This window comes from Engystomops pustulosus, chromosome 1 (assembly GCF_040894005.1).
Source record: "Engystomops pustulosus chromosome 1, aEngPut4.maternal, whole genome shotgun sequence".
NCBI classification, from domain to species: Eukaryota; Metazoa; Chordata; class Amphibia; order Anura; family Leptodactylidae; genus Engystomops; species Engystomops pustulosus.
Genome location: NC_092411.1, coordinates 108,545,481 through 108,562,408, shown reverse-complemented (window position 1 = coordinate 108,562,408; position 16,928 = coordinate 108,545,481). Strand labels below are relative to the sequence as shown.

At 42.4% G+C, this 16,928-nt stretch overlaps 1 protein-coding gene across 2 annotated transcripts in view; it reads left to right on the top strand.

Moving 5' to 3' along the window:
- ERCC6L2 (ERCC excision repair 6 like 2) overlaps positions 1-16,928 on the top strand; it is a 134,059-nt gene that overhangs the window by 11,899 nt on the left and 105,232 nt on the right. The gene's annotated exons all lie outside the window — the stretch shown is intronic.

The following is a 16,928-nucleotide window of genomic DNA, read 5'->3' as shown; positions in this document are numbered from 1 at the left end:
TGATATCACTTTGGATGCTGTTTTGTGACAGTAGAATTCAACTATACAGGTTTCAATTTGCATCATTTCGTGAAAAAATACAGAAGCAACCTTGCATACAAAACTGAGATTTGGATTTCTGTGTTTTTTTGATAAGGGACATTCCCATCTTGCATATTTATGATATATCCATAGAATATAGATGCAAGTCCTACCTTTCAAGCACATCTATCTGGAGAGCAGGGATGCCTGAACGTTTTCTTGTAGCGTAGTTGATTAAATGGATATATATGTCTCTGTCCATCCACTTCTAAGGGAGTTCTGAGATTAGTTGAGCATTCCTTTTATTGAACACTTTTAATTTGTTTTTGGTTTAATTTAAATGCACAGATTTCTTTTGCCAAGATCTTGGAATATTTGTCATTAAAGGGAACCTACCACCACGAATCTACCTATAAAGGTAGATCGGGTGGTAGGTGGATGTAAGGGACGTGAGGATAGCTCTTTTTAGAGCTAATCCTCACGTCCCCGCTAACTTTTGGGAAACTTTATTGACCTAATATGTAAATTTTGTTATGCGGCTACTGGGGCGTGGAGTAGCCGGCACTAGGCTACACAGCGAGGCTACTCCACGCCCCAGTAGCCACATTACTCCTCCTACCCTGTTGCGTGCAGCCCTCGTCCGTCATGATGGCGGTCTGCGCATGCGCAGAACGCCGGCTGAGCAGTCCCAGCTCCGAGGCCGGAGCTACTGCGCATGCGCAGTAGCCAGCTTGTTGGACGAGGGCGCGCAGCTACGAGGAGCTGCGCGCCGCACACAACAGGGTAGGAGGAGTAATGTGGCTACTGGGGCGTGGAGTAGCCGCGCTGTGTAGCCTCGTGCCGGCTACTCCACGCCCCAGTAGCCGCATAACGAAATTTACATATTAGGTCAATAAAGTTTCCCAAAAGTTAGCGGGGACGTGAGGATTAGCTCTAAAAAGAGCTATCCTCACGTCCCTTACATCCACCTACCACCCGATCTACCTTTATAGGTAGATTCGTGGTGGTAGGTTCTCTTTAAGATCTTTGTGTTCTCCATTTGACAAGCTGTAGCAAGCAGTTCCTCAGTAAATCACACAGACAACCTTTATCGGTTGTAAAGGGCCGTATTGTCATACCGCCTAACTTCAGATGGCCGCACTAATAACCAGTACAACTAATACAGAGCAGACTACAAAAACAAGGGAAACCAAATAATAATATTGCAGACTCCAACCAGACCAGACCTATATTACTGGAGATCGCCCACACCAGATCTGTAAGACTGGAGACCACCCAGAGCAGACCTGTAATACCGGAGATTTTTTTTCCCCAAAATGACCAACATTCAGTTGGTGATTTCCAACATATTGCAGGATTAACCCCTTCTCGCACGCTGACATAATTCTACGTCATAGGATGTTGGTAGTTCCCGCACCTTGACGTAGAATTACATCATGACGATCGCCCGGGTACAGAAGTTGAGGCGGTGGGATCGTCAGGGGATTCTGGTGGTACGCAGTAACCAGAATCCTGCAGTAACAGCAAGAATTGCAATCCAGTCTGTCTAACCCTATAGACGATGCGATCTTAGTGATCGCGGCATCCCTAGTGCATCACCGCGATGATCGGCACCCTCCGTACAGGTCCCCAGGGCTGCCTTTAGTAGCAGACTGTTAGGATCGTGCTTACAGCACAATCTAACAGTGCAGCTGTCAGCCTACGCAGAAAACATAGGCTGACTATGTAATATGCTGCAATACACCTACAATTAAAGAATGCTACCATTTAGAAGATTCCGTTCTTACCCAGAACCCTAATGCACATTCGACCAGGTATCCACCTCCTGGGCGGCAAGATGGGGAGCTTCACTAGATGCAATTTCTAAAACCGCAACATGGTCAAGCAGCCTCACCTTTGCCCATCATTATAGACTGGATATCTCCTTCTCCTGAGACTTGGCTTTGGGGACAAAGCTCATTAAGGCCATAATCCCTCCCTAAATGAGATATCAATTGGTATGTCTCCAGGGGACCATCATAAGGGACAATGGAAACAAATGGAAACTTAGATTTAGACTAATCGAGAATTCCTTTTCTATAAGTCCACCATGACGCCCTGGTTTTCTCCCTTCCATTTGGTTCTTGTATGATTATTTTTGTTGTTGTATAGGAGTAAAATTTAAAGAAAAACTCCTTGATGCATTCCTTCTGGTGTAGTTATTTGGTTTAAACTGAGGGAGCTAGTGGGAGGAGTGTATTTAAACTCTGTCTCCTGTCCCTACAGAAGGTCAGATAGCATCCTCCAGGGGGCTGTCCAGGTGGACCTATGGAAAAGGGAATTACCGGCTAGTCAAATTCTGTGTTTTCGCATTGTCCTCTGAAGCATGGAATTCTGCTAATTAATACATTTATTCCTCACTACCGACAGTATGGTACAGTCAGTACACTATGGTACAAACCAACAGACGGTGTCCTCACAAGTTGTAACTCATTTAGTCATGGTGGTATAAAACTCCTCCTACTGCTATATAGTTACCCTGGGTTTCTCCGTTTCTCTTCAATGTTTGGGAGGGAGTGATTGTGTACCGTATGTTTTTCTTCTGTGATCTGTCATTATTATGTGGTTGCGACACCTATACCATGCTATTTGTGACTGTTAGCAATATTGTGGTTTATGGATACTATACTTTGTGTGGATTCCGCTACTTTTGTCACAACAATTCATGATACAGTCGTGTTTCAAGATTTTTTAAATTTATGTATACTTTTTAAAAAGTAATGCCCATTGTACATGTATGTAGATTGAATGCACTGAAGTACTGCTATTTTCTCTAAAGATTTTGTTCCATTGTGGAAGGTCTGAATTTTTATTTCCTTGGATTTATTTGGCTGCTCTGCTCTCTATTGACATATGTTTGTTACAATATTTTATGCCATGATGTAGGGGGTCTTATGATTTTGGGTTTACTTTTTTGGATTTACTGTATTAGTATTTCATTACTCTCCATGTGGTACTGCTATGACCTTGTGTGACCTAGGGTGGTCTCCATCATTGAACAATCGACATTTTTCTGGTGAATGAGATCTGTCCCATAGCAGATTGTGTGCCAGTTTCTGTGGCCTGTTTCTTCTGGTCATCCAGTGCTTCTCTGTGTGCTTTCTCTGAAGCTGTGCCAGTGTTTTCTTATGGTTCACTGCACATTGTGCCATTGTTGGAGCATTCTCTTTAGTTTACTTTTGCTGCATAACTCCGATAGCATCTATCTCAGCAGCTGAGGATTCAGATGAACCTGGAACAAATAATTACCCAGCATGTACCATGTTATTATTCACAAGCATGAAGACTTGGCAGTACAGTTAGGGGCCCCTTTTTAAGGCTTTAAATCAGCTGGACATACACTTTTTCATCTTCAGCCATGCTTGAGGTTTGCTTCCCGCTGATGCCAGGCTGATATGTGCCAGCTTTGCTAGGGAAGACAATAATGGGAGGATTGCCCTGATTGTTTACAGATTAATTTGACTGTATCCATTTTAATAAAAATTATTAATGTAAAAAGAATTGCTGTATGGCTGTTTCCTTATATTTGACTAATAAGTTTTTATAGTGCTTGTTAGATGTAAGTAAATTCATATTTAATTGATGAATATTATACACTTTGCAGTTCACCAACCTGATAAGATGGGTAAGGGCTTATTGCATTTCTTGAAATGAAATAGTAGTGAAATACTATTTAAAAAATTTAGAAAAAGGGTTGCATAAGTAGGAAATGGGATACTGAACAAAAACAATATATATTTGAAGTAATTATAATTAAATATAACATACCTTATATACTCGAGTATAAGTCGAGTTTTTCAGCACAAAAATTTGCTGAAAATAAACTAACTCAGCTTGTAATCAAATCTATAAAAAATGAACACTGTACTTACCTTTCCAATGCCACCTGTAGGTCCTCTTCTTGCTTCCGATGCTCCGGTGCCTCTTTAAGTCCTTCCGCTCCTCTTCGGCTCCTCTTCAGGTCCCCTCACAATGCCGGTGTCTCACAAACAATAACGTCGGCAAACGGCTGATGTGATTGTGTGTGCCAGCCGAGCGCGAATGACCCGAAGAGGAGCCGAAGAGGAAGGGCTGGCAGGCTATATACTACAGGGGGCTGGCAGGCTATATATTACAGGGGGCTGGCAGGCTATATACTACAGGGGGCTGGCAGGCTATATACTACAGGGGGCTGGCAGGCTATATACTACAGGGGGCTGGCAGGCTATATACTACATGGGGCTGGCAGGCTATATATATACTGGGGGGCTGGCAGGCTATATATACTGGGGGGCTGGCAGGCTATATATACTAGGGGGGCTGGCAGGCTATATACTGGGGGGCTAGCTGTATACTGCAGGGGCTGGTAGGCTATATATTAGGGAGGCAGGAGCTGGCATGCTATATACTGGGGGGCTGGCGGTCTATATACTGCAGGGGATAGCAGGCTATACTAGGGGGGCAGGGGCTGGCTATATACGGCAGGGGCTGGCAGGCTTTATACTGGGGGCAGGGGCTGGCTATATACTGCAGGGGCTGGCAGGCTATATACTGCTTTTCCCAGTTTTTTGTGTTAAAATTAGGTACCTCGGCTTATACTCGGGTTGGCTTATACTCGAGTATATACGGTAAATATAATATATTTGAAGTAATTTATAATAATGATGTAAATCCTTGCAGCCTTTGACATTTTTCAGATGCCCTGTAGAGGTAACATGCAAATTACAAATGTGAATGGATGGGGAAACAATGGGAGGAATGCAACAGATATAAAATATTATTGTGTTGGTGTTCGCACAGACACAATCCAGGGTATCCATTAATATAAATGTCACAGGTGCCTTATTTGACCCCTTCACAACTGCCATATAGCTATATGCATCCTAATTCCACATATCATGTGCAGCAAATGCATACATGTGATAAATGACGCCTAGAAACGCAGTTCTGGTTTATTTTTAAAAAGCGTATCTCCCCTTTTGATATCACATCAGGATCCGACCGTGAATCTTTTCACTATGGTCGGATTCTTCTCATCAATAGCTTTTCTTGTCTGTACACTGCATTGCTCTCTTCCTCCTGCCCCTCCCCCATACAAGACACAGCTCAGACACAGGCACTTCCTGGCAGCAAGCAGCAGTGTGCAGGGACTTGCTCTACAAGTTACAGACAAATAAGGTCTTTATCTGGGAGGGAGACGTATAGCAGAGCTGACTCTGTGTGTGTTATAGGTGAGATAGCAATGCTGAGAGTGTCATTGTGTTTTATATCCTTCTCTTGGATCTTATCATCTCTATGATCTCTGATTCGGAAGCTAAATAAAAGTGTATATAAACTTTTAACCTAATAATCTAAGCACATGGTCAGCACACTGTATCTCATAGCACAAAGGAATTAGGAAGTGTCTGCTTAGAGTCCCCGCCCATACTGTAATTTTATAATGACCAACACTGAGTGATAGCAGCTAAAACAGCAATAAAACTGAGGCTTGTCATAGAACAATTTGGATAAGACTCGGGTTATATTTCCAGTGCCCCAAATCACCATAAACTGCAATATAATTAAATTGGAGGAGCGATCAGACCCCATAGGCTTCAAGTACCCTAGTAGGACAACAACAGAAAAAAAAAAATATACAGGCAGTCCCCAGGTTATGTACAAGATGGGGTCTGGAGGTTTGTTCTTAAGTTGAATTTGTATGTAAGTCGAAACTGTATATTTTATAATTGTAGATCCAGACAAAAAAAATTTGGGCCCCAGTGACAATTGAGTTTAAACATTTTTTGCTGTAATGGGACCAAGGATTAACAATAAAGCTTCATTACAGATACCCTACAGCTGATTATTGCAATCTGGGATTATAGTAAAGCATTCAGAAAGCTTCACCAGAGATCAGAGGGGTCTGTCTGTAACTATGGGTTGTCTGTAAGTCGGGTGTCCTTAAGTAGGGGACCGCCTGTATATACCATATATACTCGTGTATACTCATGTATACAGCCAAGCCAGCCCCCAGTAGTATACAGCCAAGCCGGCCCCCAGTAGCATACAGCCAAGCCGGCCCCCAGTAGCGTACAGCCAAGCCGGCCCCCAGTAGCGTACGGCCAAGCCGGCCCCCAGTAGCGTACGGCCAAGCCGGCCCCCAGTAGCGTACGGCCAAGCCGGCCCCCAGTAGCGTACGGCCAAGCCGGCCCCCAGTAGCGTACGGCCAAGCCGGCCCCCAGTAGCGTACGGCCAAGCCGGCCCCCAGTAGCGTACGGCCAAGCCGGCCCCCAGTAGCGTACGGCCAAGCCGGCCCCCAGTAGCGTGCAGCCAAGCCGGCCCCCAGTAGCGTGCAGCCAAGCCGGCCCCCAGTAGCGTGCAGCCAAGCCGGCCCCCAGTAGCGTGCAGCCAAGCCGGCCCCCAGTAGCGTGCAGCCAAGCCGGCCCCCAGTAGCGTGCAGCCAAGCCGGCCCCCAGTAGCGTGCAGCCAAGCCGGCCCCCAGTAGCGTGCAGCCAAGCCGGCCCCCAGTAGCGTGCAGCCAAGCCGGCCCCCAGTAGCGTGCAGCCAAGCCGGCCCCCAGTAGCGTGCAGCCAAGCCGGCCCCCAGTAGCGTGCAGCCAAGCCGGCCCCCAGTAGCGTGCAGCCAAGCCGGCCCCCAGTAGCGTGCAGCCAAGCCGGCCCCCAGTAGCGTGCAGCCAAGCCGGCCCCCAGTAGCGTACAGCCAAGCCGGCCCCATGTAGTATATAGCCAGCCCGCAATTTGCCAAGCACATAAAAAAAAAAAATTACATGCTCACCTTTGGGCGGTCCCGATGCCCGGCGCAGCTCCCTGATGCTCTGGTCCCTGCGGCTCCTCTTCTTATTTCTCTTTTCTGTAACAGCCGGAAGAGAAGCGTCCACGCAATCTGCCAGCCGGCGCACACAATGACAACATCAGCGCCGCATCATAGTGTGCGCCGGCCGGCAGATCGCATGGGCGCATCTCTGCCGGCTAATACAGCATAGAGAAGATGGAAAAGGAGCCACGCCGAGCATCTGGGCGCGGAGGGTGAGTATGGAAGTTTATTAAATTTATTTTTTTTATTTACTCGTGTATGAGCCGAGTTTATAACGGTAAGAGTTATTGATTTCAGAATATGGTGAAATAAAGAATTTTCTTTATGTACAAAAGATAAACAGTTTTTAATAGTATAAATTCATAATAAACACTACATAAATTTAGTATTTTTGTGACCCAAAGAATAAAGCGGATGTGTCATATGACAGCATGCCATGAAAGCCTTACAAACAAAACCCACAAGAAAATGTCGCAATGGCATTTTTTTTTTTTTAACAATTTCACTGCATCTGTCATTTATTGTTTTCTAGCTGTGTAGTACATTGCTTGGGATATGAAATACTCACATTAGAAAGTAAAATTTCTTACGCAGAAAGCAAGCCCTCATACTGCTTAGTACATGAAATAATAAAAAAACTGTTGGTTTTTGAAAGAAGGGGAGCAAGAAACTAAAAAGAAAAATTGGCATTGTCGGGAAGGGGTTAAACCAACTTGTCAAACATATCCCTAGCTCCATAGGGATATAATTTATTATTCTCCCCAGCTTTTTAAGTTTCATGACATTTCATGAATTACAGGCAGTTCCCGACTTAAAGGGGTTTTCCCACAAAGTTTCTTATATGTACTTAGGATAACTAAATAAAACATTCTATAATTCACTGTTATTAACAAAAATGTAGCATTTCACATATATAAGTCCAACCTGTCTCTATCAGTCTTGCTGTACACAGTTTCAGTTGCCCCTAGACACGACCCTGTAACTTCTGACTTCGGTCAGGTGGCCGCCATCTTGGATTTCTGTGGGAAATTGTGAATATGAGATTTCTTTGCCTCTGTGCTCTGAGCCTGTAGCCACGCCCCCTGCATCACTCATCACTTCCTGCCAGGACATCGTGAGGATAGAGGCTACAAACTACAAGGAGATAAGTGATCCGGGGGAAGGGGGAGGCAGGCACATATCGGTGAGATGTAGCAGAGCTAAAAGTGTAACAGTGTAAAAGTCTGTCAGCCTCTTTCTGTTTATGTGCGATCTCATGTATCTCTCATTTGTCTCATCTCTACTTCTGTGTGTCAGTACAATGTCAGAAGCCAGATGAAAGTGTAAGTACACCTGTACCCTGATAATGTGACCACGTTGTTACCCCACAAAACTAGAAGAATGATAATGTTCTGCCTAGAGAGACCCCACCCACACCCTGGAATTTTGCACTGAGCAGCCTATAGAGTGATAGGAGCTAACACAGCAATAAAATTGTAAAATAAGGGGTTAAAAAGATCTTCTAAGTTATTGATTGCAAGATCCTGGAAGTCACCAAATTCCCTATAAATTCCAGAATTTTATGCCACTACAAACCTACATTGCTTACTGGAAAAAAACTTTTGCCCTGAGACAAGGTACTTTAAATACATTCCACAACATGTGGGACCCTTGGATTGAAGTCTCCAATATTAATAATTCATCTCGCAATGTAATAACGATAGACTGAAATTGGGATTAAAAAAAAAAATCATATCCCTGGTGAAACCAATTCCCTCCCCCTACCCTCCCTCCCCCCACCTTCCGTCTTTTATTCTTAAGTTCCCTCACCTGATTTAGTTCTTTATTGTTCTTGGCTTAACAAGATTTGCTGTTATAAGCTAATTTTAAGTGAAAAAAGAGACTGTACATAATGTATGGAGCTGTAAAATCTGTTTAATATAATTTGATGGTCTCAATAAAAAAGATTTAAACACAAAAAAGATCTTCCTTGTGTTAAAATCACTAGGGGATTGAAATGTGAGAATTTTCTGTCGTGGGAACACCCCTTTAAGCCCTATTCACAGGATAGGGCCTAACTTGCTGATCAGTGGGTGTCTCCATGATGAGAGCCCCTCAGATCACAAAGGGTCCGATGGGGTCCCACGAACCTCTGTTGGACCCCTTGTCGCTCCATCACAGTAATGGAGCAGACGGCCGCTCATGACCATTCTGCACCTTTAATCCCTATGGAGCTGACAACGATCGTTGAACGCCACGCTCGTTAACCTCCGCCTGCTTACTCGGCGATCTCCGTCAGCTCCATAGAGATTAATGGAGCAGAACGGTCATGCATAGCCGTCTTCTCCATTACTCTGGCGACCCCTTGTTTTTATGATCTGTGGGGGTCTCTTCACTGAGATCCCCACTGATCAGCAAGTTAGGTCTTATCATGTGGATAGGGCCTAACTTCTGCTCGTGGGGAAAACCCTATTAAGGACAACCAACTTACATATGACCCCTAGTTACAGACGGACCCCTCTGCCCTCTGTGACCTCTGGAGAAGTCTCTGGATGGTTTACTGTAGTCCCAGGCAGCCATGATCAGCTGTAAGGTGTCTGTAATGAAGCTTTATCAATAATCTCTGTTCCTGTGACAGCACAAAATTTTCAATTTGAAATTGTCACAGGGATCAAAAAATTTTTTGTCTGGAGTTACAATTATTAAATATACCCTTTCTGTATACTTGCTGTATAAAGCATCTTGAAGCACAACCGATAAAAAGTTTATGTTGTCACATGTCCAGTCCACAATGCACACTCTATCACCAAAAAGTATGTTTTATGTTAGACCTTTTCCAGCTTATCCAACATTCACTGAAGACCTATATACTGTATACTTAACTTGGACTTTTAATTTTAGATTATGCAAAATATTTTGGGATATATTTGTTGAATTGTACTTTTGTATTATTTTTCAAATTTATATAACTTTATTTAATAAGGTATACTTGCCAATTTATTAAAGTGGTTATGCTAGCTTCAGTCCCACAACTGAATGCTCCCACTTTTAAAGCAATAGCATTGTGCCATCACTTTTTCCTCCCGTCACATACACTTTAGATGATCCCGCTGAAATACTTGGTTCAGTCAATGCATCTTTATGATGCACAGCTTGTGCTTTGGGCAGTTGTTCATTATTTTTCCCCTTTAATGGAATTTCAAGGACAATGCTAATAATACATCGCCAATGACAAATATATACAGGCAGTCCCCGGGTTACATACAAGATAGGGTCTGTAGGTTTGTTCTTAAGTTGAGTTTGTATGTAAGTCGGAACTGTATATTTTATCATTGTAATCCCAGCCAGAACTTTTTTGGTCTCTGTGACAATTGGATTTTAAAAATGTTGGATTGTCATTAGAATCAGTATTAACAATAAAGCTTCATTACAGACACCTGTGATAACTGTTACAGCTGTTTATTGTAGCCTAGGACTAAAGTGCAATAAATTACCAATATCCAGAGGTCCGTTTGTAACTAGGGGTCATATGTAAGTCGAGTGTTCATAAGTAGGGGACCGCCTGTACATTTTTTTTCTTTTCTGTTACTTCTCAGAAAGGAACATGCTATTCACTTCAGTGACATGGTTTAAGCATTTTCCATTTGTAACCCAATTTGAGTACAAAAAAAGAGCTCTGATAAAAAATTATGTATCTAAAGGTAAAGTTTATACAGGAATGACAGCCTGTGCACAGAAGACGAAAAGGAAAAATATGTGTAAAAGCACAACAGATTGAACATTGTTCGGAAACTTTTGGAAACCCCTTTGCACCGCCAAGTCCATCTTCAAGTGTGGGCACATCCTTACTTGCTAAGTCACATATTTGAAGTGTTGTCATGGATTTTGAGTTTGTGCTTCGAGAAGTTTGTACTCTAATCCTAGAATTTCAGCAGAATTCATTTTCCTCTTAGCCACAGAATTAGCGTCTTAATGTTTGTGTAGACCTTGTCAATACATCCTCTCACAATCTATTTAGTTTGTTTTTTTCTTTAGGTTTTGTCTGTAGAGGATAAAAATGTCATCTTTTGTCACGTGTGATTTGCTACACACAGAGTATGTACTGTAGAGATTATAGGTGTTATTCAATGATGGATTCAGGAGGTTCAGGACAGGATTGAATTTGTCTGCCAAAGCCTTGCTTTGTTTGATGAAATCTCAGTATGAAAGCAGAGTTATGTGTTTTGCCTTCATTTTGTGCTTAAATCTGCCCTCGAATATTTGAGGTGCATGAAATGGAGATGAATGCTTTGCCACCCTTCCATTCTAAATGCATGGAAGCTTAAGGCAACCTAGTACAAGCACTTTCCATTTGTGAGGGGCTGGGGGGCCTCGTTCCTTTGTGTTTGCTTTGTGGTGTGTGAATGAAAGATTTGTAAAATGTCATGGTTTTCCATTTTGCTTCTTTCTGAATGAGGAGCTGAACACATAGTCTTAACCCTGCGTGATTATCTTTAATGTTTTACTGAGGTGCAGGACTCTACTCCATTTAAAGAGGAAGACTGAGATTATTTTCTTTTATCTTTGCTAGTGTTCAATGTCATTTACATTGTAATCCATTAGTAAAGAACTGTCAGTTTTCTGTGTGGGGTACTAAATTTGGATAACTTGAGGTGGGTGGTAAATGGTTCTTTTTATAGTGAATGTCAGCCATTCACAGCCATTTTCGGTTGATGAAGGACAAAATAATTACTGTATTTATACTCAAGAATAAGCCTAACCAAGTATAAGCCAAGGTTCCTAATTTTATCACAAATAACTAGGTATCTTAGTAAAGAAATGGCCAAGCATCAACAGCCTCCCACACTACTGTCTCTTGCAACAGCACCCCCTCTAGCAATGAAATGTCCTGCAGCCCTTCATTGTATATATAAAAAAAAAGTTGGTTATATTTATATATTTTTTTTAAAGGAAACCTGTCAGTTAAACTAACCCATACTAACTGGATATATCTTCAAAAAATATTATACAGCAGTACACCCTATTTTGTGGTGTAAAATTGAGTCACCATGTATACATTTATGCTCTTCCAGCTCAACCAAGCCTCCAGTTTCTTGATTGATAAGTCATTGGGCCAAATTTACTTACACGTTCCTGTCTCGATCCCCGATCCGGACGGTCTGACGAAGATGAAGTCTGGCACGATTCATGAAGCTCATGCGTCCGAGTTCCTGCATCCGTCGCTTCCCCGCCGAGTTCTGCTGGAGTTCACCTTCTTCTTCTCGGTGCTTGTAAATGCATGTCTTGCAACACAATTTGAAATGTTAAATCCTGCGCATAGTCGGAATTCGTCAGGTTGTCCACCGGGCCGCCCCCGATTTGTGTTGCGTGCAAGCTGGCGCCGATGCACCAAAATTCGATTGCTTGTGTCAAAATCCCCTGTTAAATGTGGCGCAAAATGGAAATTGTCGGGAAACCGCGGACCCTTAGTAAATGAGCCCCATTGTGTTACTAAGCTCAGTTCTCTTATTCCCCTTCCCTCAGGAAGTCCCTTCAGTAGGTCACACACGGCTAGTGTCTCTCTTTCCTGAGGAAGGGGTGATGAAGTAGCTGAGACCAGTTACTCGGTGGAAAAGAGAAGATGCCACTCGTCAATGAGGTAGCTGTGGGGTGGCTAAGCTGGAAGAACTTGAATGTGAATCGGACTCCGCAGAGTCGACTGAAAGACGAGGAATGGACATAGATAGTGAGTCAACTTTACTAATGGACTGTGGAACTTTACAGGCCTGGAGAGGAACAATATAGAAGCTGTAATGAAGGTCTGTTAGGAGGGCAGGGGAACTAGCATAGCAATACTCCACAGATTCAATTAAAACATCATCAAAAATTTAATCTTCATGTTTTAAAAACACATACCGGCAAGAAAAATACATGGACACAAAAAAAGACAAAAAATGTAAGACAAAAAACAGCAGCGGTAACGCGTTTCGGACTTCTACATCTTAGTCCTTAGTCATACCTGTCGGTGCTGTGGCTCGCATGAGAAATATATAGAAGGTTAGCCCTGAATCAAGTTGCAAGTTTCCGGTGTGAAACGGCAACGCCTTCTGACAGTGTCTGCAAAACCACAAAGCTTAAGTCCGGTGTGGACGTGTTAAGTGTAAAGAAAGAACAAGTTTGCGCAAAAACAGAGATTTTTCAAAGCAAAGCATGGCAAAAGAAAATTTGGATTGATCTTAATAAAAATACAATAGGTCCTGTTTATGGTTCAAACCTTTGGGGTGACGGGTCTCCAGATTTAAGATCCAATATGCCTCTCTGGAGAGCAGGGCTTTTTTCCAGTCCCCTCCTCTATTGGGACGCCTGATCTGTTCTATGGCAATCACTGTCATGCCATTTGTGGACCCACCATGATGCTCCCTGTAGTGTTTGGAAATACCGGATAGATTCCGGGTGCTGGTAATGGTAGCGGGATTGGCCCCTGTGATGTTTTCGCTTATACGGTCCTTCAGTTTGCGGACTGTACATCCTACGTACTGCAGGTGACATTTCGAACATTGTATTAAATAGACTATGTGGGTAGACTCACAATTAATGTAAGACTTGATGTGATGGACAGTATTTGAGTATATGGAGGTGAAAGAAGTGCTTTTTAGCATAAACTTGCAGATGTTACAACGGGCACCCCCACAGCAGTAGCTGTCCTTGGTTCGTAGCCACGTACCCTTGGAATTGTTATCTGAAAAGGTGTTGGGAGATAATATGTCCCCTAAAGTTCTGGCCTTGGTAGAAATAAAGGAAATGCCATCCGTTAGCAATCTCCTAAGAATTGGATCATGTTAAAGTACTGGTAAGTGTTTTTTGATAATACTGGTAATGGCATAGAATTGTGTGCTATATTGGGTACTGAATGTTAGATTGGGCTTTTGGTTACGAGTATTGTGAGTTTTGGGTTGTAAATATGTAGAACGTGATTTTTTATTAACTATACCCATGGGCTTTTGCATGATTTCCTGCTGTATCCTCTGCCCTGAAGTCGATGGGTAATAGTAGGACATTCCTGTTCATAACTACTGTTTAGTGTACATGATCTCCTGGCCTGTATAAACTCGCCAATGGGAAGATTCTTAACCGTGTGTGGAGCATGACAGCTGGAGGCATGTAATACTGTGTTTCCAGATGTACTCTTACGGTATAATGATGTGTGCACACTGTTGGTACTAACATCGCCAGTAAGCAAGATGTCAAGGAACAGAATCTCCCTTTTTTGGTAGTCATGGGTGAATTTCAGATTGAAAGAGTTCGAATTGATATAATGAATGAATTTGGTGACTGTTTCCTGGTCCGAATTCCAGACCAGGAGACAGTCATCTATGTATCTACCGTGATATGATACAGGTGATACAGGTGATGTGTTGGGAAAAGGGATTCTGAAAATAAAAGAGAAATTGTTCTTCCCAAAGAGCCATATAGAGGTTGGCCAGAGATGGGGAGAAACTGGCCCCCATAGGACACCCTGTTTTTTGTATGAAGAATTGAGAGCTGAACATGAAGAAATTATTTGTAAGTAGAAATGTGAGTACAGTGACCATGTAATCCTGTAGTGTTTGATCATAGTTGCTGTATTTGCTAAGGTGATGTCTTAGCCACCCTGATATGTCATTCCATGTAAGCCCTTGCATAGTATTGAGTACTGCCTTGGAATCTTGTCCAACCAAATACTAAGACCTTCGTTAAGTGAACCTATGCTGGACACTATGGGTCTCATGGGAGGAGGGAAGACAGCCTTATAGGATTTGGGAAGGGCATAGAAGGAAGGGGGTGACTGGGTCCTTGGGTAACAAAAATGTCGCTTTTTTTTAATCAAAAATTCCAAGATAAACCCCTTCATCTAGGAGTGACTGTAGGGCTCTAGTAATGTCCTTAGTGCGGTCAGCAGGGAGTTTTTGGTATACAATATAGAAGCTGTACTGCTTTATAAAAGCAGTTTTCGAAGATATGTTTTGTTAGTGTGGGTCAGTTTAACTGACAGTTCGTTTTAAATTTGCATGCCACTATATTTTATATTTTAAAAACACATCCTGACAATTTCTTTTAGCCATTTATAATGATAATAGACTAAAGCTAATTACACAAGCACATTTAATCAGTCAGATTCTCTGTGTGTTATATACATGCTATATGTTGTTTTTAGTGGATCTGGATCCATGTGCATTCATGTGACCTGTCCATTACAGGAGAATTAACCCCTTACCGACATTTGACGTAGTATGACGTCACATGCCGGCTCCCGCTGCATTGAGAGGACTCGCGGGCCGAGCCCTCTCCATAGCCGCTAAGTCTTTGCTGCATGTTGCAGCAAAGGCTTACCGATAACACCCACGATCAGTGCCAGCACCGAGCACGGGTGTTTTCCTGCTGATCGCCGCTGGCAAAGCTCCCAGGGGCTTCAAAAAGATGGCGGCACATGGGCGTCACCATCTTTCCGAGGATCGTCGCTCCCCGTGACGTCATCGGGGAGCAGCGATCCGTCGCCATGGTAGCCTCGGGTCAACCCATGCATTACAGATTGTAATGTATAAGGAGTAAAATCCCCATATACGGCTATACAGTAGTATACCAGTATATGATAGGATATTACAGACAACTTCGGGTTAAAATACCCTAGGGAATCTGAAAAATAGTAAAAATAAAAATAAAAAAATAATAAAAAACCTAAAAACTGAAATCACTCCCCTTTCCCTAGAACTGATATAAATATAAATTAACAGTAAAAATCATAAACACATTCGGTATTGCCGTGTCCGAAAATGCCCGATCTATCAAAATATGATAATGGTTTTTCACTGTGTTTGACCCCGCAACGGAAAATCGTGCCCAAAGTCGAAAATGGCACTTTTTTGCCATTTAAAAAAAATAAAAAAATTCTATAAAAAGTGATCAAAAGGTTGCACAGTCCTAAAAATGATAACATTGTAAACGTCATCAAAATCCGCAAAAAATGACACCACCCACAGCTCTATACAACAAAGTATAAAAAGTTATTAGCTTTGTACAGTAGGTTTTAATTTTTTTAAATGTATGAAAACATTATAAAACCTATATATGTTATCCCTGTAATCGCACCGACCCAAATAATAAAGTAGACGTGCCATTTGAGGCGTACAGTGAAATCCGTAAAAACCAAGCCCACAAGAATACGGCACAAATGCGTTTTTTTTACCAATTTCACTGCATTTGGAATTTTTTTCCCGCTTCCCAGTACATGCCATGGAATATTAAAACCAACATTTTGAAGTGTAATTTGTTACGCATAAAATAAGCCGTCACACAGCTCTGTACATGGCAAAATAAAAAAGTTACAGATTTTTGAAGGTGGGGAGTGAAAAATTAAAACACAAAAACGAAAAAGGGCTGCGGCGTTAAGGGGTTAAAATATCTTAAAGGAAACCCATCATCAGGAATCTACCTATTAGGATAGATCTGAGGGTAGGTGATTAGTAGCACCATAAATGCCTAATCCTACAACATTTTATAACCTAATCTACAATTAAAATGCTAATTTTGTCGAAGAGGATACTTAGACATTGAGAAGGCTTTCTGGGGAGCAGGCGTAAAGGCTACTCCATGCCCCAGTAGCCTCTGCAATCTATTCTACATGCGGGCCCTATTGGAGGCTTTGGTCGCATCGCCAGAGTCCCGGAGCTCTTTAGTGCTTCATGTGCACAATGTCGCTCCTGTGACAGAAGCTGTGACTAGGACACACAGGTAGGTAAGTAGGTAGGAAAATATGCTAATTTTCCGCAGAGGCTACTTACTCCCTCGCCCCAGTAGCCTTTACGGAAAATTGGCATATCAGGTAGATAAAGTGTAGATTATATTAAAGTATTATAGAATTAGGGAAGAATAGATTAGGGGGCCAGGTAACCATTGTGCATTGCCAGCAATGCAAGTGTTTTTATTTTTCCCCATCACCTCTTGGGAACAAGTATTGATTCTTTCAAAAACAATCCATTTGGAAAAGAAAAAAAATGGATTTAAATTGTCGAATATTTTTTTCCTTTCTGGACTGTTGATTCCCTATAGCAAATTATCTGACTACTGAAATTAGGCTTTTG